The sequence below is a fragment of the Anomaloglossus baeobatrachus genome, chromosome 3, assembly GCF_048569485.1.
Source record: "Anomaloglossus baeobatrachus isolate aAnoBae1 chromosome 3, aAnoBae1.hap1, whole genome shotgun sequence".
NCBI lineage: Eukaryota > Metazoa > Chordata > Amphibia > Anura > Aromobatidae > Anomaloglossus > Anomaloglossus baeobatrachus.
The window spans coordinates 679,135,893-679,160,763 of NC_134355.1; positions in this window are offsets into that span (position 1 = coordinate 679,135,893).

Below are 24,871 nucleotides of genomic sequence, written 5' to 3' on the forward strand. Positions count from 1 at the left end.
CTAATCCTGTCCTGTGTGATACACTGCTCAGCAGACTATCACACAGGACAGGATTAGATACATGGCTCAGACTGTATTTAATCCTGTCCTGTGTGATACAGTCTGCTGAGCAGTGTATCTAATCCTGTCCTGTGTGATCCAGTCTGCTGAGCCGTGTATCTAATCCTGTCCTGTGTGATAGTCTGCTGAGCCGTGTATCTAATCCTGTCCTGTGTGATAGTCTGCTGAGCCATGTATCTAATCCTGTCCTGTGTGATCCAGTCTGCTGAGCCGTGTATCTAATCCTGTCCTGTGTGATAGTCTGCTGAGCCGTGTATCTAATCCTATCCTGTGTGATCCAGTCTGCTGAGCCATGTATCTAATCCTGCCCTGTGTGATAGTCTGCTGAGCTGTGTATCTAATCCTGTCCTGTGTCATACAGTCTGCTGAGCTGTGTATCTAATCCTATCCTGTGTGATACTGTCTGCTGAGCCGTGTATCTAATCCTGTCCTGTGTGATCCAGTCTGTTGAGCCGTTTAACTAATCCTGTACTGTGTGATACACTGCTCAGCAGACTATCACACAGGACAGGATTAGATACACGGCTCAGACTGTATCTAATCCTGTCCTGTGTGATACAGTCTGCTGAGCAGTGTATCTAATCCTGTCCTGTGTGATCCAGTCTGCTGAGCCGTGTATCTAATCCTGTCCTGTGTGATAGTCTGCTGAGCCGTGTATCTAATCCTGTCCTGTGTGATAGTCTGCTGAGCCATGTATCTAATCCTGTCCTGTGTGATCCAGTCTGCTGAGCCGTGTATCTAATCCTGTCCTGTGTGATAGTCTGCTGAGCCGTGTATCTAATCCTGTCCTGTGTCATCCAGTCTGCTGAGCCGTGTATCTAATCCTGTCCTGTGTGATAGTCTGCTGAGCTGTGTATCTAATCCTGTCCTGTGTGATACTGTCTGCTGAGCCGTGTATCTAATCCTGTCCTGTGTGACACACGGCTCAGCAGACTATCACACAGGACAGGATTAGATGCACGGCTCAGCAAACTGTATCTAATCCTGTCCTGTGTGATACAGCCTGCTGAGCCATGTATCTAATCCTGTCCTGTGTGATACAGTCTGCTGAGCTGTGTATCTAATCCTGTCCTGTGTGATACAGTCTGCTGAGCCGTGTAACTAATCCTGTCCTGTGTGATAGTCCTGCTGTCCTTGGTGACACTTTAGACATTTGTGGTCACCAACAAAATGGCTCCGCACTATGTCCATGATATTCTCTGTTATCCTTTGTAAACACTCAGATTGGGAGGGGGGAGGTGCCATCACACACAGGAGAGCAGACTCTGCCCACTTTACTGCAGGTTTAATCTGAGCTTTTTATACAGTTGAATTTCTGTAGGATTTCAGAAGCTGCTCCCCCTAGTGTTTAACAGTGGAAACAGTGGAAAATATTAAACTTTTTAATTTTTTTTATATTTTGCTCAATTAACCCCTTCAGCCCCCAGCCTGTTTTCACCTTAAAGACCCGGCCATTTTTTGCAATTTTGACCAGTGTCACTTTGACAGGTTATAACTCTGGAACACTTCAACGGATCCTGGCGATTCTGAGATTGTTTTTTCGTGACATATTGTGCTTCATGTCAGTAGTAAATTTAGGCCGATATGTTTTGCGTTAATTTGTGAAAATTTCGGAAATTTGGCGAAAATTTTGAAAATTTCGCAATTTTCAAAATTTGAAATTTTATGCCCATAAATCTGAGAGATAGGTCACACAAAATAGTTACTAAATAACATTTCCCACTTGTCTGCTTTACACCAGCGCAATTTTTGAAAAAAAAAAAAATTCCGTTAGGAAGTTAGAAGGGTTCAAAGTTCATCAGCAATTTCTCATTTTTCCAACAAAATTTACATAAAAAAAATTTTTAGGTACCACATCACATTTGGAGTGATTTGAGAAACCTAGGCGACAGAAAATACCCAAAAGTGACCCCATTCTAAAATCTGCACCCCTCACTCTGCTCAAAACCACATCCAAGAAGTTTATTAACCCTTTAGGAGCTTCACAGCAACCAAAGCAATGTAGACGAAAAAATGAAAATTTTACTTTTTTAACACAAAAATGTTACTTTAGCCATAAAAAATTAGTATTTTCACAAGGGTATCAGGAAAAATGCATCATAAAATGTATTGTGCATTTTCTCCTGAGTACGCAGATACCTCATATGTGGTGGAAATCAAATGTTTGGGCACACGGCAGGACTCGGAAGGCAAGGAGCACCATTTGAATTTTTGAACGCAAAATTAGCTGCACTCATTAGCGGACGCCATGTCGGGTTTGAAGACTCCCTGAGGTGCCTAAACAATGTAGCTCCCCCACAAGTGACCCCATTTTGGAAACTAGACCCCTCAAATATTTTTTCTAGATGTTTGATGTGCACTTTGAACCCCTGGGGGCTTCACAGAAGTTTATAACGTTGAGCCGTGAAAAGAAAAAAAATTTTTTTTACCACAAAACTGTTGCTTCAACCAGGTAGCTTTTTTTATCACAACGGTATCAGGAAAAAATGCACCATAAAATGTATTGTGCATTTTCTCCTGAGTACGCAGATACGCCATATGTGGTGGAAATCAAATGTTTGGGCACACGGCAGGACTCGGAAGGCAAGGAGCGCCATTTGAATTTTTGAGTGCAAAATTAGCTGCACTCATTAGCGGACGCCATGTCGGGTTTGAAGACTCCCTGAGGTGCCTAAACAATGGACCTCCCCCACAAGTGACCCCATTTTGGAAACTAGACCCCTCAAATATTTTTTCTAGATGTTTGATGTGCACTTTGATCCCCTGGGGGCTTCACAGAAGTTTATAACGTTGAGCCGTGAAAAGAAAAAAAATTTTTTTTACCACAAAACTGTTGCTTCAACCAGGTAGCTTTTTTTATCACAACGGTATCAGGAAAAAATGCACCATAAAATGTATTGTGCATTTTCTCCTGAGTACGCAGATACCCCATATGTGGTGGAAATCAAATGTTTGGGCACACAGCAGGACTCGGCAGGCAAGGAGCGCCATTTCACAGCAAAATTGGTTGGAATTATTAGCGGACGCCATGTTGCATTTGGAGACCCCCCTGAAGTGCCTAAACAATGGAGCTCCCCCACATGTGATCCCATTTTGGAAACTAGACCCCTCATGGAATTTATCTAGCTATTTAGTGAGCACTTTGAACCCCTGGAGGCTTCACAAACGTTTGTAATGTTCAGCCGTGAAAATATTTTATTATTTTTTTTACCACAAAATTGTTTTTTCAAACAGGTAGCTTTTTTTTCACAAGGGTATCAGGAAAAAATGCACCATAAAATGTATTGTGCAATTTCTCCTGAGTACACAGGTACCTCATATGTGGTGGAAATCAATTGTTTGGGCATACGGCGGGGCTCAGAAGAGAAGGAGCGCCATTTCACAGTAAAATTGGTTGGAATTATTAGCAGACGCCATGTTGCATTTGGAACCCCCTGAGGTGCCTAAACAATGGAGCTCCCCCACATGTGATCCCATTTTGGAAACTAGACCCCCCCCCCATACAAAAAAATTAGTTTGGCGAAATAAAAAATACAGACATCAGTAAAAAAAAAAAAAAAATGAATAAAAAAAAAAAAAATATGAGCGCCTGCCACTAAGACCAGTGCCAAACGTGAGAGCAATGCACGAGTCTCGCATCGCATCATCCACTCCAGTCTGGAAGCAAGCAACTGCGCTGGATAATGCGATGCGAGAGGGCGGGGCGGCAGATGAGAAAGGGCGCAGCGGATGGAAGATGGGAAAGTGCGCAGCGGATGGAGGAGCGGCAGAGGATGGGAAAGGGCGCAGCGGATGGAAGATGGAAAATGGCGCAGCGGATGGAGGAGCGGCAGAGGATGGGAAAGGGCGCAACGGATGGATGATGGGAAATGGCGCAGCGGGTGGAGGAGCGGCAGAGGATGGGGGGGGGGGAGGTGAGATGGGGATACCTACCTTACAGGATGGATCTAGGCAGCAGGATCACAGCAGACAGAAGAGGCAGCAGATGAAGGAGGCAACAGATTGAGGAGGGTGAGAGGGGGCAGTAGATGAAGAGGATGGGAGAGAGCAGGCAGCAGATCGGGGAGGGGGGCAGAGTCTGATGGGAGAGAGAGATGGCTCATGGAGGAGGGGGGGCCCCAGAACATGGAGGGGGGAGGGTGGCTTGCAGCACATGTGGGGGGGGGAGGGTGGCTTGCAGCACATGTGGGGGGGGAGGGTGGCTTGCAGCACATGTGGGGGGAGGGTGGCTTGCAGCACTGCAAGCCACCCTCCCCCCCCACATGTGCTGCAAGCCACCCTCCCCCCCCCACATGTGCTGCAAGCCACCCTCCCCCCCACATGTGGAGCACTGCAAGCCACCCTCCCCCCCACATGTGGAGCACTGCAAGCCATCCTCCCCCCACATGTGGAGCACTGCAAGCCATCCTCCCCCCACATGTGGAGCACTGCAAGCCATCCTCCCCCCACATGTGAGAGCACTGCAAGCCACCCTCCCCCCACATGTGGAGCACTGCAAGCCATCCTCCCCCCACATGTGGAGCACTGCAAGCCATCCTCCCCCCACATGTGGAGCACTGCAAGCCACCCTCCCCCCCACATGTGGAGCACTGCAAGCCACCCTCCCCCCACATGTGGAGCACTGCAAGCCACCCTCCCCCCCACATGTGGAGCACTGCAAGCCACCCTCCCCCCACATGTGGAGCACTGCAAGCCACCCTCCCCCCACATGTGGAGCACTGCAAGCCACCCTCCCCCCACTTGTGGATCGGAGCGGCGGCCGGGACAGCGGTGGATCGGAGCGGCGGCCGGGACAGCGGTGGATCGGAGCGGCGGCCGGGACAGCGGTGGATCGGAGCGGCGGCCGGGACAGCGGTGGATCGGAGCGGCGGCAGGGACAGCGGTGGATCGGAGCGGCGGCAGGGACAGCGGTGGATCGGAGCGGCGGCCGGGACAGCGGTGGATCGGAGCGGCGGCAGGGACAGCGGTGGATCGGAGCGGCGGCCGGGACAGCGGTGGATCGGAGCGGCGGCGGGGACAGCGGTGGATCGGAGCGGCGGCGGGGACAGCGGTGGATCGGAGCGGCGGCCGGGACAGCGGTGGATCGGAGCGGCGGCCGGGACAGCGGTGGATCGGAGCGGCGGCCGGGACAGCGGTGGATCGGAGCGGCGGCGGGGACAGCGGTGGATCGGAGCGGCGGCCGGGACAGCGGTGGATCGGAGCGGCGGCGGGGACAGCGGTGGATCGGAGCGGCGGCGGGGACAGCGGTGGATCGGAGCGGCGGCCGGGACAGCGGTGGATCGGAGCGGCGGCCGGGACAGCGGTGGATCGGAGCGGCGGCCGGGACAGCGGTGGATCGGAGCGGCGGCGGGGACAGCGGTAAATCGAGCGTGGCGGCGGGGCGATCGGAGACAGGGGCGAGCAGCTGGGACAGGGGCGGGCGAGCGGCTGGGACAGGGGCGGGCGGGCGAGCGGCTGGGACAGGGGCGGGCGGGCGAGCGGCTGGGACAGGGGCGGGCGAGCGGCTGGGGACAGGGGCGGGCGAGCGGCTGGGACAGGGGCGGGCGAGCGGCTGGGACAGGGGCGGGCGAGCGGCTGGGACAGGGGCGGGCGGGCGGGCGAGCGGCTGGGACAGGGGCGGGCGGGCGGGCGAGCGGCTGGGACAGGGGCGGGCGAGCGGGGGCAGCAACTTACCGATGGGCACCCGCAGAGCTTCGGCTTCCAGGGACGGTCACAGGCCGCAGATCCACATTGATTGGAGAGAGCGGTCACAAGACCGGTCTCTCCAATCAGAGCTGGGGGCGGGTGAAGCATCGATCACCCAGCTCCAGCCAATGGCCAGTGCTACAGCAGCACTGATCAGGGCTGGATTTCAATGTTCCAGCCATTTTCAATGGCTGGAACATTACAGTGGCTGTAATTGGCTGAGCGGCGTTCGTCAGCCAATCACAGCCTCTGTAGGTTCGGGGAGGAGGCACCACCCCTCCTGACGTCAGGCAGAGGTCCCCTCCTTCCCGAATCCACCGTTTAAGTAAATAAATTTCACTCCCCGGGGCTCCGGGACCGCGATTTCGCCAGGACGTACTGAGTACGTCATGGGTCCTTTAGCACCATGTCACCATGACGTACTCAGTACGTCCAAGGTCGTTAAGGGGTTAAAAAAAAAATAATAATAATATTTAAACAAAACATTAAAATATTATTACTTTACATTTTTTCAGTTATTGATTTTTTTTTTTCCTGACGATACATTCCCTTTAACCAGACCGGGTTGAGAGATGTCTGGCGCTGGCTACATCCTGACGCTAGAGAGTTTACTCATTTTTCCCATGTCCAGAAATCCTGGTCAAGGATCAAGTATCTTTTGACCTCTGAGAATTTATTGAATAGACTGAAATCGGTTGAAATATATGATTTGGTCATATCGGACCATGCCCCAGTGGGTACTGAAATGACGGACAAGGTGGTTAGGGGGACAGACTTTATATGGAGGTTTCCAGCCTTCCTTACGAAGGATGAGGTATTTAATGACAAATTGCGCTGCTGGTGGGAGGAGTTTATATTTGACAACAGAGAACACATAGATCAAACTGCTCTGTTTTGGAATACGGCAAAGACGGTGCTGAGAGGCAGAATTTTAATGTATGTCTCTTCCCTCAAGAAAAAGGTGAAGGAGGGGTATTCCGAATCGAGTGCAAAATTCAGACATGCTTACACGGAGTTCTTGCAGAATCCCTCAGCTCAAAATAGAGAACATTGGAAACTGGTCAAACAAGAGTTTGAGACGTGGTTAGACAGAAGGGAGCAGATCAAATAACAAGAGCACTAGGAGTTTTAGTGCAAAAGTAAACACCGTGTCTGCAAATTGGGATTCTGATCTGGCTTATATATCCTGAGTCATATTGCAAAGGATTGTCGAAAATCCACTTGTGACTTTTAGGATCGCTACTTCCAATAGGTGGCGCTGTGCTAGAGTTTGTCTCCTTTACTGGAGAGACAATTTGAATATTTCCCAGAGGGGCATTGCAGCTATAAGTCCCCTTACCTGGCAGCCAGACTGGCTTGCAAAGTCTCCTTAAGGAGAATAGTGTTCCCCCGTGGTCCCCACATAGCTTTCTCATGAGCCAGATCAGACACCCCCATACTTTGCACTGACGAGGGGCAAGCACCCCGAAACACCGTGTCTGCAAATTGGGATTCTGATCTGGCTTATATATCCTGAGTCATATTGCAAAGGATTGTCGAAAATCCACTTGTGACTTTTAGGATCGCTACTTCCAATAGGTGGCGCTGTGCTAGAGTTTGTCTCCTTTACTGGAGAGACAATTTGAATATTTCCCAGAGGGGCATTGCAGCTATAAGTCCCCTTACCTGGCAGCCAGACTGGCTTGCAAAGTCTCCTTAAGGAGAATAGTGTTCCCCCGTGGTCCCCACATAGCTTTCTCATGAGCCAGATCAGACACCCCCATACTTTGCACTGACGAGGGGCAAGCACCCCGAAACACCGTGTCTGCAAATTGGGATTCTGATCTGGCTTATATATCCTGAGTCATATTGCAAAGGATTGTCGAAAATCCACTTGTGACTTTTAGGATCGCTACTTCCAATAGGTGGCGCTGTGCTAGAGTTTGTCTCCTTTACTGGAGAGACAATTTGAATATTTCCCAGAGGGGCATTGCAGCTATAAGTCCCCTTACCTGGCAGCCAGACTGGCTTGCAAAGTCTCCTTAAGGAGAATAGTGTTCCCCCGTGGTCCCCACATAGCTTTCTCATGAGCCAGATCAGACACCCCCATACTTTGCACTGACGAGGGGCAATCACCCCGAAACACCGTGTCTGCAAATTGGGATTCTGATCTGGCTTATATATCCTGAGTCATATTGCAAAGGATTGTCGAAAATCCACTTGTGACTTTTAGGATCGCTACTTCCAATAGGTGGCGCTGTGCTAGAGTTTGTCTCCTTTACTGGAGAGACAATTTGAATATTTCCCAGAGGGGCATTGCAGCTATAAGTCCCCTTACCTGGCAGCCAGACTGGCTTGCAAAGTCTCCTTAAGGAGAATAGTGTTCCCCCGTGGTCCCCACATAGCTTTCTCATGAGCCAGATCAGACACCCCCATACTTTGCACTGACGAGGGGCAAGCACCCCGAAACACCGTGTCTGCAAATTGGGATTCTGATCTGGCTTATATATCCTGAGTCATATTGCAAAGGATTGTCGAAAATCCACTTGTGACTTTTAGGATCGCTACTTCCAATAGGTGGCGCTGTGCTAGAGTTTGTCTCCTTTACTGGAGAGACAATTTGAATATTTCCCAGAGGGGCATTGCAGCTATAAGTCCCCTTACCTGGCAGCCAGACTGGCTTGCAAAGTCTCCTTAAGGAGAATAGTGTTCCCCCGTGGTCCCCACATAGCTTTCTCATGAGCCAGATCAGACACCCCCATACTTTGCACTGACGAGGGGCAAGCACCCCGAAACACCGTGTCTGCAAATTGGGATTCTGATCTGGCTTATATATCCTGAGTCATATTGCAAAGGATTGTCGAAAATCCACTTGTGACTTTTAGGATCGCTACTTCCAATAGGTGGCGCTGTGCTAGAGTTTGTCTCCTTTACTGGAGAGACAATTTGAATATTTCCCAGAGGGGCATTGCAGCTATAAGTCCCCTTACCTGGCAGCCAGACTGGCTTGCAAAGTCTCCTTAAGGAGAATAGTGTTCCCCCGTGGTCCCCACATAGCTTTCTCATGAGCCAGATCAGACACCCCCATACTTTGCACTGACGAGGGGCAAGCACCCCGAAACACCGTGTCTGCAAATTGGGATTCTGATCTGGCTTATATATCCTGAGTCATATTGCAAAGGATTGTCGAAAATCCACTTGTGACTTTTAGGATCGCTACTTCCAATAGGTGGCGCTGTGCTAGAGTTTGTCTCCTTTACTGGAGAGACAATTTGAATATTTCCCAGAGGGGCATTGCAGCTATAAGTCCCCTTACCTGGCAGCCAGACTGGCTTGCAAAGTCTCCTTAAGGAGAATAGTGTTCCCCCGTGGTCCCCACATAGCTTTCTCATGAGCCAGATCAGACACCCCCATACTTTGCACTGACGAGGGGCAAGCACCCCCGAAACACCGTGTCTGCAAATTGGGATTCTGATCTGGCTTATATATCCTGAGTCATATTGCAAAGGATTGTCGAAAATCCACTTGTGACTTTTAGGATCGCTACTTCCAATAGGTGGCGCTGTGCTAGAGTTTGTCTCCTTTACTGGAGAGACAATTTGAATATTTCCCAGAGGGGCATTGCAGCTATAAGTCCCCTTACCTGGCAGCCAGACTGGCTTGCAAAGTCTCCTTAAGGAGAATAGTGTTCCCCCGTGGTCCCCACATAGCTTTCTCATGAGCCAGATCAGACACCCCCATACTTTGCACTGACGAGGGGCAAGCACCCCGAAACACCGTGTCTGCAAATTGGGATTCTGATCTGGCTTATATATCCTGAGTCATATTGCAAAGGATTGTCGAAAATCCACTTGTGACTTTTAGGATCGCTACTTCCAATAGGTGGCGCTGTGCTAGAGTTTGTCTCCTTTACTGGAGAGACAATTTGAATATTTCCCAGAGGGGCATTGCAGCTATAAGTCCCCTTACCTGGCAGCCAGACTGGCTTGCAAAGTCTCCTTAAGGAGAATAGTGTTCCCCCGTGGTCCCCACATAGCTTTCTCATGAGCCAGATCAGACACCCCCATACTTTGCACTGACGAGGGGCAAGCACCCCGAAACACCGTGTCTGCAAATTGGGATTCTGATCTGGCTTATATATCCTGAGTCATATTGCAAAGGATTGTCGAAAATCCACTTGTGACTTTTAGGATCGCTACTTCCAATAGGTGGCGCTGTGCTAGAGTTTGTCTCCTTTACTGGAGAGACAATTTGAATATTTCCCAGAGGGGCATTGCAGCTATAAGTCCCCTTACCTGGCAGCCAGACTGGCTTGCAAAGTCTCCTTAAGGAGAATAGTGTTCCCCCGTGGTCCCCACATAGCTTTCTCATGAGCCAGATCAGACACCCCCATACTTTGCACTGACGAGGGGCAAGCACCCCGAAACACCGTGTCTGCAAATTGGGATTCTGATCTGGCTTATATATCCTGAGTCATATTGCAAAGGATTGTCGAAAATCCACTTGTGACTTTTAGGATCGCTACTTCCAATAGGTGGCGCTGTGCTAGAGTTTGTCTCCTTTACTGGAGAGACAATTTGAATATTTCCCAGAGGGGCATTGCAGCTATAAGTCCCCTTACCTGGCAGCCAGACTGGCTTGCAAAGTCTCCTTAAGGAGAATAGTGTTCCCCCGTGGTCCCCACATAGCTTTCTCATGAGCCAGATCAGACACCCCCATACTTTGCACTGACGAGGGGCAAGCACCCCGAAACACCGTGTCTGCAAATTGGGATTCTGATCTGGCTTATATATCCTGAGTCATATTGCAAAGGATTGTCGAAAATCCACTTGTGACTTTTAGGATCGCTACTTCCAATAGGTGGCGCTGTGCTAGAGTTTGTCTCCTTTACTGGAGAGACAATTTGAATATTTCCCAGAGGGGCATTGCAGCTATAAGTCCCCTTACCTGGCAGCCAGACTGGCTTGCAAAGTCTCCTTAAGGAGAATAGTGTTCCCCCGTGGTCCCCACATAGCTTTCTCATGAGCCAGATAAGACACCCCCATACTTTGCACTGACGAGGGGCAAGCACCCCGAAACACCGTGTCTGCAAATTGGGATTCTGATCTGGCTTATATATCCTGAGTCATATTGCAAAGGATTGTCGAAAATCCACTTGTGACTTTTAGGATCGCTACTTCCAATAGGTGGCGCTGTGCTAGAGTTTGTCTCCTTTACTGGAGAGACAATTTGAATATTTCCCAGAGGGGCATTGCAGCTATAAGTCCCCTTACCTGGCAGCCAGACTGGCTTGCAAAGTCTCCTTAAGGAGAATAGTGTTCCCCCGTGGTCCCCACATAGCTTTCTCATGAGCCAGATCAGACACCCCCATACTTTGCACTGACGAGGGGCAAGCACCCCGAAACACCGTGTCTGCAAATTGGGATTCTGATCTGGCTTATATATCCTGAGTCATATTGCAAAGGATTGTCGAAAATCCACTTGTGACTTTTAGGATCGCTACTTCCAATAGGTGGCGCTGTGCTAGAGTTTGTCTCCTTTACTGGAGAGACAATTTGAATATTTCCCAGAGGGGCATTGCAGCTATAAGTCCCCTTACCTGGCAGCCAGACTGGCTTGCAAAGTCTCCTTAAGGAGAATAGTGTTCCCCCGTGGTCCCCACATAGCTTTCTCATGAGCCAGATCAGACACCCCCATACTTTGCACTGACGAGGGGCAAGCACCCCGAAACACCTTGTCTGCAAATTGGGATTCTGATCTGGCTTATATATCCTGAGTCATATTGCAAAGGATTGTCGAAAATCCACTTGTGACTTTTAGGATCGCTACTTCCAATAGGTGGCGCTGTGCTAGAGTTTGTCTCCTTTACTGGAGAGACAATTTGAATATTTCCCAGAGGGGCATTGCAGCTATAAGTCCCCTTACCTGGCAGCCAGACTGGCTTGCAAAGTCTCCTTAAGGAGAATAGTGTTCCCCCGTGGTCCCCACATAGCTTTCTCATGAGCCAGATCAGACACCCCCATACTTTGCACTGACGAGGGGCAAGCACCCCGAAACACCGTGTCTGCAAATTGGGATTCTGATCTGGCTTATATATCCTGAGTCATATTGCAAAGGATTGTCGAAAATCCACTTGTGACTTTTAGGATCGCTACTTCCAATAGGTGGCGCTGTGCTAGAGTTTGTCTCCTTTACTGGAGAGACAATTTGAATATTTCCCAGAGGGGCATTGCAGCTATAAGTCCCCTTACCTGGCAGCCAGACTGGCTTGCAAAGTCTCCTTAAGGAGAATAGTGTTCCCCCGTGGTCCCCACATAGCTTTCTCATGAGCCAGATCAGACACCCCCATACTTTGCACTGACGAGGGGCAAGCACCCCGAAACACCGTGTCTGCAAATTGGGATTCTGATCTGGCTTATATATCCTGAGTCATATTGCAAAGGATTGTCGAAAATCCACTTGTGACTTTTAGGATCGCTACTTCCAATAGGTGGCGCTGTGCTAGAGTTTGTCTCCTTTACTGGAGAGACAATTTGAATATTTCCCAGAGGGGCATTGCAGCTATAAGTCCCCTTACCTGGCAGCCAGACTGGCTTGCAAAGTCTTCTTAAGGAGAATAGTGTTCCCCCGTGGTCCCCACATAGCTTTCTCATGAGCCAGATCAGACACCCCCATACTTTGCACTGACGAGGGGCAAGCACCCCGAAACACCGTGTCTGCAAATTGGGATTCTGATCTGGCTTATATATCCTGAGTCATATTGCAAAGGATTGTCGAAAATCCACTTGTGACTTTTAGGATCGCTACTTCCAATAGGTGGCGCTGTGCTAGAGTTTGTCTCCTTTACTGGAGAGACAAAGTGCAAAAGTAGAAATTTATTATAAATATCAATAGATAACAACAAAATGTATAGAGGACATATAGCGAGCAAGATAGAGGGATTAAGTACCCGGATCCCAAGAACCACACTGAAAATATCTTTTATAGGGTCAGGGTATAAGAGCTGAAGCAGGCCAGCCTGCAGGTAATCTGGATGAATATAAAATGCTGAATCACATAGATTCCATTAGTCAGCAGATGTAACAGATCCTGTAAAACGAGCCTGATTCAGGAGAAGCACCCATGCTGATGCATATACTGCATATACTGTTGCTGGATAACGAATTCTATATACAATATTCATGGAGTCACTAGAGCCATAGTGGAAGACCCATGTATACAGATTAAGACCCGTATATCAGCCTTTGTATGTCCACACAGGGAGGGTGGAAAGGTGCTTACCTAAGTACAGTGGTGGTTAGGGGGATCCAGGCCAGACCAGAGGGGACCTCCGACGGCCGTTTCGCGGTAAACACCGCTTCTTCCGGGAGGAGTAATTGCAGTGAGAAGGAGAGCGCGCCGTCCTTTTGAATATCCGCCACCGGGTCACGTGATGTAAGTCACGTGACCGGATGCCAGGGGAGTCAAGGACGCCAGCGTAGCCGCACAGCGCGTTCCCGGACAGCGCGTGAATGCGCATGCGCGGGACACGCTGAAGAGAGCGCGGCGTCACGGCTCCCAAGCAACAGGGGGACGCGGAAGATGCAAAGCGCCAGGCCGAACCAGGAGGCACCCGTGGGTACAGTATGGTCCAATAGGCGTCACATACAGGCCGCGCCCCCCCTAATGGCGGACTAAGAAAGGCAAAGATGGGACACATCTCAATAGAAATTTTTCTAGAAAATTTTTTTGGAAATTTTTTTCCTTCCCCATTTATTCAATATATAAGCATGTGTGCTTAGAGGGGCATATGATCCACATAGGTTCCCACAGGGGGCATACATCATCGAGTTCATTTGTCAACAAGCTCAGAGGGGGAACGCGTCACCACCAATAAGCGTGACAGTCACTCAAAATGGGAAAATGGCACCTGTGGGAATCATAGCTTGGATCAGTAAAAGTATCCCATCATTTGCCTCGCCAATTACAAAAGGAAGGCAGTATAAAAGTGTAAAAAAATGTAAAAAAACACTTATATTGGTTAGATTTAATCAGAAAAGATTAAATACAAAGTGTAATCAACTAATATAATTATTATTACAGTCAGGTCAAGAATGTACATGATACAAGAATGAAGTGGGGAATAACCACCAAATTATTGAGCGACATAGATTAGTACCAATAAAAAAGGGGGGGGGGGAGGGAGTTAATATAGTCACATATGTCATTTTATAAAGAAATGCCAAAACTTCCTATTATGGAGAAAAGGGGGGGTGGGAAAGAAGGGATGAAGGGGGGAAGAAAAGGGGGGGGGGAAAGGAAGGGGAGGGAAAGAGGACAAGGAGAAAATGATCAATAAGGTACATTAATATTCAGAGTCGCAGCGATGGTGGAAAGTTCTCCATCAAAACGAATTCACAATTCTTGGCCACTGAATTGAATGATGTCCTAAACACCGCATAGATCAAGAGATGGAATGATGAGAATAAGCCTAATAAATGAAAAAACTAAAATGAGAATGTGTATAACAGATAAAATATTTAAAAACAACATACGTATGTGAGAGAGGATGAAAAGGTTCATGATTCATTTCTTAATCCCAGACATCAGACTCCGGACTCCTGATACGTATTCAATTCAAACGTAAGGGAGTTCAAGAGTCAAGGAGAATGAAGCCCAGAAAGGTCATATTTAGGATCCGCATGTGGATTACAGGAACGGGGCGTAGCTAATGGATTCATTTAAACCCATTGGGGTGAGTGTACCCAAAGTCGAGATCCAACGGGTCTCGGTCTGTGCTAGGCGTTTTTTCAGGTTTCCTCCCCTGATGCCTCCATGTATCACATCTATACCAAGAATCTTTAGGGATCTAGGATTCGATTGATGTACGGCTCTAAAGTGTCTTGGTAAGGTTTTTAAGGTTGAAACATCCGTGACTGTCTTTGATCCACATATGTCCCTCACGTGTTCACGTGTACGGACACGAAGCTCCCGCGTGGTCAGCCCAATATAGATCAAGGAACATTCACATGTCGCATAATAAACGACATGGGTCGTGTGGCATGATATATATTCCTTGATCTGAAAGACCTGTGAGCCATCAGCGGAGGAGAAAGTATTCCCCCTCCTAATGTTAATACACGCAACACAGTGACCACATGGGGTGCACCCCCTCCTAGGTGTAGTAACTCCAAAGAAGTTCGAGGGTGGTGGGACGTAGTGGCTACGTACCAACAGATCACGGAGGTTTCTAGATCTCCTAGATGTCATGGAGGGGACGTCGGGAAGGTAATCCTTAAGCGCTGGTTCAGCCTGCAAGATGGGCCAATGTTTCAGCAAAATATCACGCATCCTCCCCCATTGTTGATTATAAGTAGAAATAAATCTAATAGTATTGTCTGTCTTCCTGAAATTGAAACCTGAAGTTCCTCCATCTCTTGTTCATACTCCTTTAAAGATTGAATGTTGGATTTAATTAGGAGTTTCATATAGCCACGGGAGCACGTGCCGGACAGCATCTCCCATTCTTTTTTGAATTCCAGATCTTCTACCCCATAGGAAGGGAAGACCTGGATTCTTAATCCCCTGGGGATAAGGTCTTTTTCTAGATATTTCTCTAGAAATGATTTGTTCCACCACATGCGGGTCCTTTTCCTAAGAATACCCTTATATTTAAAAATCCTCTCTTTTATTCCATCATCCACACCCTCTGGAGTGGTATTATTCCCATCTTTAAATGCTCTGTCGAGTTCTAGGAGCCACGTCTGGTCACGTGTCCTAAAGTCCATGATGAACCACGGCCAAACTGTGAAAAACACACAGAAAATCAATATCCAAACAAAGAGCCTCATGGTCATAGCTTAGAGTCTCATTGTGGGCAGCACCGGACAGGGTATAGAATTAACCCTCCAGTGTGGCCCTGAGACAGCACACTCCGGGAGCAAATTATTCAACCATCAAAGCGATACCTATTGGTCAATTCCTCAGGATGAGGCGGATATGTTCGACGGAGGCAAATTTTCGGCGTCGGGCAGATGATTTAAAAGAGAGATTTCGTGACCGGGGATACAGTGGGAGGGCCATCAAGAATGGCTACAATCGTGCCATTCAAAACACCAGGGGACAACTTTTGCTCCCATCCAAACCAAGGAAGACAGACAATACTATTAGATTTATTTCTACTTATAATCAACAATGGGGGAGGATGCGTGATATTTTGCTGAAACATTGGCCCATCTTGCAGGCTGAACCAGCGCTTAAGGATTACCTTCCCGACGTCCCCTCCATGACATCTAGGAGATCTAGAAACCTCCGTGATCTGTTGGTACGTAGCCACTACGTCCCACCACCCTCGAACTTCTTTGGAGTTACTACACCTAGGAGGGGGTGCACCCCATGTGGTCACTGTGTTGCGTGTATTAACATTAGGAGGGGGAATACTTTCTCCTCCGCTGATGGCTCACAGGTCTTTCAGATCAAGGAATATATATCATGCCACACGACCCATGTCGTTTATTATGCGACATGTGAATGTTCCTTGATCTATATTGGGCTGACCACGCGGGAGCTTCGTGTCCGTACACGTGAACACGTGAGGGACATATGTGGATCAAAGACAGTCACGGATGTTTCAACCTTAAAAACCTTACCAAGACACTTTAGAGCCGTACATTAATCGAATCCTAGATCCCTAAAGATTCTTGGTATAGATGTGATACATGGAGGCATCAGGGGAGGAAACCTGAAAAAACGCCTAGCACAGACCGAGACCCGTTGGATCTCGACTTTGGGTACACTCACCCCAATGGGTTTAAATGAATCCATTAGCTACGCCCCGTTCCTGTAATCCACATGCGGATCCTAAATATGACCTTTCTGGGCTTCATTCTCCTTGACTCTTGAACTCCCTTACGTTTGAATTGAATACGTATCAGGAGTCCGGAGTCTGATGTCTGGGATTAAGAAATGAATCATGAACCTTTTCATCCTCTCTCACATACGTATGTTGTTTTTAAATATTTTATCTGTTATACACATTCTCATTTTAGTTTTTTAATTTATTAGGCTTATTCTCATCATTCCATCTCTTGATCTATGCGGTGTTTAGGACATCATTCAATTCAAGGCATCCGGTCACGTGACTTACATCACGTGACCCGGTGGCGGATATTCAAAAGGACGGCGCGCTCTCCTTCTCACTGCACTTACTCCTCCCGGAAGAAGCGGTGTTTACCGCGAAACGGCCGTCGGAGGTCCCCTCTGGTCTGGCCTGGATCCCCCTAACCACCACTGTACTTAGGTAAGCACCTTTCCACCCTCCCTGTGTGGACATACAAAGGCTGATATACGGGTCTTAATCTGTATACATGGGTCTTCCACTATGGCTCTAGTGACTCCATGAATATTGTATATAGAATTCTTTATCCAGCAACAGTATATGCAGTATATGCATCAGCATGGGTGCTTCTCCTGAATCAGGCTCGTTTTACAGGATCTGTTACATCTGCTGACTAATGGAATCTATGTGATTCAGCATTTTATATTCATCCAGATTACCTGCAGGCTGGCCTGCTTCAGCTCTTATACCCTGACCCTATAAAAGATATTTTCAGTGTGGTTCTTGGGATCCGGGTACTTAATCCCTCTATCTTGCTCGCTATATGTCCTCTATACATTTTGTTGTTATCTATTGATATTTATAATAAATTTCTATTTTTGCACTAAAACTCCTAGTGCTCGTTATTTGAATTGCTCCCGGAGTGTGCTGTCTCAGGGCCACACTGGAGGGTTAATTCTATACCCTGTCCGGTGCTGCCCACAATGAGACTCTAAGCTATGACCATGAGGCTCTTTGTTTGGAGAAGGGAGCAGATGTATCGAACTAGACAAGAAGTTGAATTACTCAGATATGGTAACAAGGCGGGTAAATTATTGGTGCGATTGGTGAAGGGGCGCTCTCAAGTATCTCCCATAGTCAGAATAAAAGATAGACAAGGAAAGGTAACTTCCGATCCCAAAAACATAAATGCCGTATTACAAGACTTTTATAAAGACCTATATAAATCCTCACACACCAACATAACAGAGGGCAGATCCTGCCTCCAACATTTATCTCTCCCAAAACTTACACAGGAGCAGTTGGATGTAATTAATGCGGATATTAAGGAAGAGGAGGTAAAGCAAACTATTAGTCATCTTCAGAATGGGAAGGCAGCCGGACCTGAAGGGTATAGAGGGGAGTTTTATAAGGCACTTAAAGAACAGATTTCCCCGACATTGACTACTTATTACAACAACATTTTGACAACAGGGGACATTCCAGTCAGATCCAAAGAGACATATATCAAAGTAATACCGAAACAAGGAAAGGACCCCCTAGAGGCAGGCTCCTACAGACAATTTCACTAATTGACCTAGACCAAAAGATTATGTCTAAAATAATGGCTGAGCGTTTGGCAGGGGTGCTTCCTCAATTGGTGAAACCGGCTCAGGTGGGGTTTGTTAAAGGGAGGGCTGCAGTTAAGAACATAAGGAAAGTTTTGACAGTGTTGGACGAGGTAGGACGACAGCAACACTCAGGTGACAGACCAGCCCTCCTAACTCTAGATGCAGAGAAAGCATTTGATAATGTCAGTTGGGAATGGTTGGGGGCGACGCTGGACACTTTCACTTTAAAAGGCAATTTTAGAACATACTTGTACGGGGTATACAACAGCCCTATAGCCAGAATACATACTCCTGGATTCCTCTCTGCTCCTTTTCACCTACACAAAGGGACCAGACAGGGCTGTCCAATGTCGCCATTGCTATTTAACCTGGCCATGGAACCCTTTGCTATATATGTGGAGGAGACTGATCTATTTGACGGAATTAAAGTAGGCAAGGATATAGTCAAAATTGCTCTTTTTGCAGATGACGTCATATTGTTCCGGTCACGACCACTAACACAGTTAGGAGATATTTTTGATTTTATTCAGAAATTTGTGGAATACTCGGGCTACAAGATCAATATTAACAAAAGATAACTTTTAGAATTGGGAGAAAAAACACCCCTGGAGCACTGGAGGAAGCTGGGTTTGGAGCTCCGTGTCTCAAAGTCACATATAACGTATTTGGGGATAAAGATAGGGAGGCGACCAGATCAACTATACTCACTAAACTATACCCCCCTGATGGGTAAAATATTGGAGGAATTGCAAAGGTGGCATTACTTACCAATATACCTTCTGGCTAGATGTCATTTATAGATGAGCGATGTTCGAGGATCGAGGTTCGCCAATTTCATGTTCGAGTGATTTTGGGGGGTGTTCGAGACGTTTGACAAACTCGAGCCTTTTGCTAAAAGCTTGACAGTTCGAGTGGCGCTTGAGAACGTTTCGATCAACAAAAGCGTGGCTTTTTACAGCTACGTGTGCAGGGAGCCATCACTGACAGCCTGCGGTAAGCTGGTAACCAGGGTAAATATCAGTTATGCAAGCAAAGCGCTTTGCTTAGTAACCCGATGTTTATCCTGGCTACGTGTGCAAACATCCCCGAAAGCCACACAGAAGCACTTCCGTGTGAATTCCGTTGGATGCCGCTGCAGTCTGTGTCCCGCTCAGCAGTGTCTGCAGCTGCTCACACTGCAGTGACAGCAGCCGCGGGGATGACAAGCGCTGCCGTCAGGAGGTTAGTGAAGTTCCTTACCTGCGGTGATGAAGTCCTGCCCTCTCAACGTCAGCGCTGTCACATCTCCTCTCGCTGCCGACCCGAGACTGTCACTAGCGGTGACGTCACAGGCACCCGCGATACTTGGTTGTGAAGGCGGCGGTCATTGAACTCAGTGACAGCTCTGCTATCAGGAGTGCAGCGATCACCGCAGGTAATGTACCTCGCTAAGCTCCTGACAGCAGCACTTGTCATGCCCTGCAGTGACAGCTCTGCTATCAGGAGTGCAGCGATCACCGCAGGTAATGTACCTCGCTATCCTCCTGACAGCAGCATTTGTGACCTGCAGTGACCTGGACTGACCTATTGATGTTAGCTCAGGTCACTGCATTGCTCTTCCAGCCCATATGGAACATTCTGTTCTTCATTGACTGGGACATTGACTATGGTATGGATCGTCATGGGAACCCCTTGGATTACACCAGACCTGGATTTGTTTTTCTTTCTAATAAATTGGTGAAAGAGGGAATGTTTTGGGGAGTGTTTTTTCAAATAATTTTTTTTTTTTTTTATTACTGACTGAGTTGGTGATGTCGGTTATCTGGTAGACTCCTGACATCACGAACCCCAGGGCTTGATGCCAGGTGATATTACATATCTGGCATTAACTCCATATTTTACCCCGTTTGCCACCGCACCAGGGCAACTGGATGAGCTGGAGCGAAGCACCAGGATTGGCGCATCTAATGGATACGCTACTTCTGGGGCGGCTGCGGCCTGCTATTTTCAGGCAGGGGAGAGTCCAATAACCATGGACCTTCCTCGTCTGAGAATATCAGACCCCAGCTGTCCGCTTTACCTTGGCTGGTGATCCAATTTTGGGGGGACCCCCACGTGATTTTTTTTTATTATTATTTATTTAATTTAAAATAACAGCGTGGGGTGCCCTCAGTTCTGGATTACTAGCCAAGGTGAAGCTGCCAGCTGTGGTCTGCAGGCTGCAGCCGTCTGCTTTACCCTAGCTGGCAATGAAAAATAGGGGGAACCCCACGTCATTTTTTTTTAAATTTATTTGTTTTTTTGGCTAAATACAAGGCTAAGCACCCCTTAGTGCCACATGAAAGGCACCAAAGGGTGCAAAATTACAAAATGCAGGAGAGTGGGACATGATGTGTCTTTCTGCCATTATAATGACAGAAAAGACTGATATGAAGTGTACAAGCAAAATAAAATCACCAGAGCGCTCTACGCTGTGAAAAGCAGTAGAAAATGGCACTGTAGTGAACATGTGACCGCCTCATGTAGGTTGAAGCTATGGATCCTGGGAAAATTTATGTATTTTCCCTCCTTCAGTTTTTTGCAGTACACAAAAAAACCGGAAGGCACACGGATGACAAACGGATGACATACGGATCGTATACTGAACAGAAACGGATGCCACACGGATGCACCCGTGAAAAAAACGTACCGTTTTTTGCGGACCGCAAAAACGTATCGGTTGTGTGAATGTAGCCTTACTCTGATCTGCCGTTTATAAACAACAGGCAGAAATAAGTGAATAGCGCCCCCCAGCGTCAGAAAATCTCCAGGGTTTCAGGGGGTAGCTGAGACCCTGGAGATCATGATTCAGGCCGATTTTTCCGGTCTCCGCTCACATGATCACCGGTCCGATATACACCGTATACCGATGATCACGTTACAGTAAATGACAGCGCCAGTAAAAAATTATTTATCTCCAATCTGGCATGAACAAACATGTCAGATGGGAGATAAATCTCCTCCCCGGTCCCCTCCGGTCCCCCGGTGTCGCCAAAGTGCCCCCCCCTGGAAATCCAAGATGGCCACGTGCACAGCAGCGCGCCGGCCGCATTCACCCTACTCCTCTGATTTCTGTTGCATGTGCCATGACACATGCGACAGAAAACTCCTCCCCAGGCCCTGCCAGGTCACCCCCTGTAACCTCACCGGTGTTCCCCGATGTCCCACGGTACCTGTGCAGCGTTGATCCCCCGCGACCCCCTCCTTCACAATAGACACTGCCGCATGCACAGAGCGGCTGTCAGCTCAGCTTCCTGTGTTCAGACACAGTGAGTGGTGGTAACCATGCATCTGTAAGCTACTGCAATGCCCTGCTCATGAGGTAAGGAACATAGTTGATCAGGAGAGCTATACTACATTTCCAAATGGAGGTATTTGATTTTATAGTTGCCCTGCTGAACGACTACCAAACATGAGAGTCCGTTATACGCCATAAGAAAACATGTCTAAATAGCGAGCTCTGTTGTTTAGTATTCATTCAGCTGGATAACTGGACTTAAAGGGGTATTCCATCTCCAAGATCTTATCCCTAATATACAGTCAGGGCCAGAAATATTTGGACAGTGATACAAGTTTTGTTATTTTAGCTGTTTACAAAAACATGTTCAGAAATACAATTCTATATATAATATGGGCTGAAAGTGCACACTCCCAGCTGCAATATGAGAGTTTTCACATCCAAATCGGAGAAAGGGTTTAGGAATCATAGCTCTGTAATGCATAGCCTCCTCTTTTTCAAGGGACCAAAAGTAATTGGACAAGGGACTCTAAGGGCTGCAATTAACTCTGAAGGCATCTCCCTCGTTAACCTGTAATAAATGAAGTAGTTAAAATGTCTGGGGTTGATTACAGGTGTGTGGTTTTGCATTTGGAAGCTGTTGCTGTGACCAGACAACATGCGGTCTAAGGAACTCTCAATTGAGGTGAAGCAGAACATCCTGAGGCTGAAAAAAAAAGAAAAAATCCATCAGAGAGATAGCAGACATGCTTGGAGTAGCAAAATCAACAGTGGGGTACATTCTGAGAAAAAAGGAATTGACTGGTGAGCTTGGGAACTCAAAAAGGCCTGGGCGTCCAGGGATGACAACAGTGGTGGATGATCGCCGCATACTTTCTTTGGTGAAGAAGAACCCGTTCACAACATCAACTGAAGTCCAGAACACTCTCAGTGAAGTAGGTGTATCTGTCTCTAAGTCAACAGTAAAGAGAAGACTCCATGAAAGTAAATACAAAGGGTTCACATCTAGATGCAAACCATTCATCAATTCCAAAAATAGACAGGCCAGAGTTAAATTTGCTGAAAAACACCTCATGAAGCCAGCTCAGTTCTGACAAAGTATTCTATGGACAGATAAGACAAAGATCAACCTGTACCAGAATGATGGGAAGAAAAATGTTTGAAGAAGAAAGGGAACGGCACATGATCCAAGGCACACCACATCCTCTGTAAAATATGGTGGAGGCAATGTGATGGCATGGGCATGCATGGCTTTCAATGGCACTGGGTCACTTGTCTTTATTGATGACATAACAGCAGACAAGAGTAGCCGGATGAATTCTGAAGTGTACCGGGATATACTTTCAGCCCAGATTCGGCCAAATGCCGCAAAGTTGATCGGACGGCGCTTCATAGTACAGATGGACAATGACCCCAAGCATACAGCCAAAGCTACCCAGGAGTTCATGAGTGCAAAAAAGTGGAACATTCTGCAATGGCCAAGTCAATCACCAGATCTTAACCCAATTGAGCATGCATTTCACTTGCTCAAATCCAGACTTAAGACGGAAAGACCCACAAACAAGCAAGACCTGAAGGCTGCGGCTTTAAAGGCCTGGCAAAGCATTAAGAAGGAGGAAACCCAGCGTTTGGTGATGTCCATGGGTTCCAGACTTAAGGCAGTGATTGCCTCCAAAGGATTCGCAACAAAATATTGAAAATAAAAATATTTTGTTTGGGTTTGGTTTATTTGTCCAATTGCTTTTGACCTCCTAAAATGTGGAGTGTTTGTAAAGAAATGTGTACAATTCCTACAATTTCTATCAGATATTTTTGTTCAAACCTTCAAATTAAACGTTACAATCTGCACTTGAATTCTGTTGTAGAGGTTTCATTTCAAATCCAATGTGGTGGCATGCAGAGCCCAACTCGCGAAAATTGTGTCACTGTCCAAATATTTCTGGACCTAACTGTATAGTAGGTGTAATAGTAATAATATTAGGACATACCTTTATTAGCAAATTTAGTATAGTTCTCCTGATTATGCATGTCCTTACCTCATGAGCAGGGCATTGCAGCTTTGGTAGCAACAGTTACGACATAGACTCTGCTGCTGTGGACCCGGGGAGAGTGGGTGCAGATTCATTGCACCCACACTCCTCACATGGAGGGTCTGCACTCCTAGGAAATGGGGGATACGTTCCCTGAGCGTGTCCCTTCCATATGCTAGATGGTCCAGAGTCGTCGTGGGACCCCCTTATTTTTTTTCCTTACAATAAATTGGTGAAGGAGGGAATGTTTTGGGGAGTGTTTATTCAAATACATTTTTTTTTACTATTTTTTTGTTAGTACTGACAGTTTGTGATGTCGGGTATCTGATAGACGCCATGACATCACAAACTGCTGGGCTTGATGTCAGGTGACCTTACAGCTAGTATCAACCCCATTTATTACCCCGTTTGCCACTGCACCAGGGCACAGGATGAGCTGGGGTGAAGCGCCAGGATTGGCGCATTTAGTGGATGCGCCACTTCTGGGGCGCCTGTGGCCTGCTATTTTTAGGCTGTGAAGGGCCAATAACTATGGACCTTCCCACCCTGAGAATACCAGACCACAGCTGTTCGCTTTACCTTGGCTGGTGATCCAATTCGGGGGGGACCCTACTTTTTTTTGTAATTATTATTATTTATAAAATAATTATAAAAAAGAGCCTGGGGTGACCTCCACATTGGATCACCAACCACGGTAAAGCTGCCAGCTGTGGTTTTCAGGCTACAGCCGTCTGCTTTACCCTAGCTGGCTATCAAAAAAGGGGGGACCCCACGTCATTTTTTTTTTTTTTAAATAAAAAAAATTAATGGGCTTCCCTGTATTTTGATTGCCAGCCAAGGTAACGCCAGGCAGATGGGGGTGGCAACCCGTAGCTGTCTGCTGTATCTGCGCTGAGAATCAAAAAATACCGCGGAGCGCTATGTCATTTTTTTTTTTAATGATTTATTTTTACAGTACTGTTATGTCAGGCAATCAAAATACAGGGAAGCCCATTTTTTTTTTTTAGTTATTTCAATAAATAATTAAAAAAAACCAAAAACCATATGGGCTCCCTCTGCATTTTTTGTATTGCTAGCTAAGGCTACATGCGCCCTACATGCAGTTTAGAACGCACGTTTTGGCATTGATTTAGCCAAAGTTGTCTTTTTCAGAAATTTAGCGCGAAAAATGCATGCGTATTTACCGTATTTTAGATGTGTTTTCAGCGCTTTTTCCCTTGCGTTTTGACAGATGCGTTTTCAACATTAAGACACAGCTAAATAAAGTTTAAACAGTCAAACAGAATGGGAAAAAAAGAGAGAAAAAAAGCAAAACATATTTTTTGCATTAATAAAGAAAATAGTTATATTTCATAAAATTATAGCAGTTTTAGAATCTTTATAGCTAAAATAGCAATAAAATCATAATTTTCTTTATCTTAATTGTCGGACTATG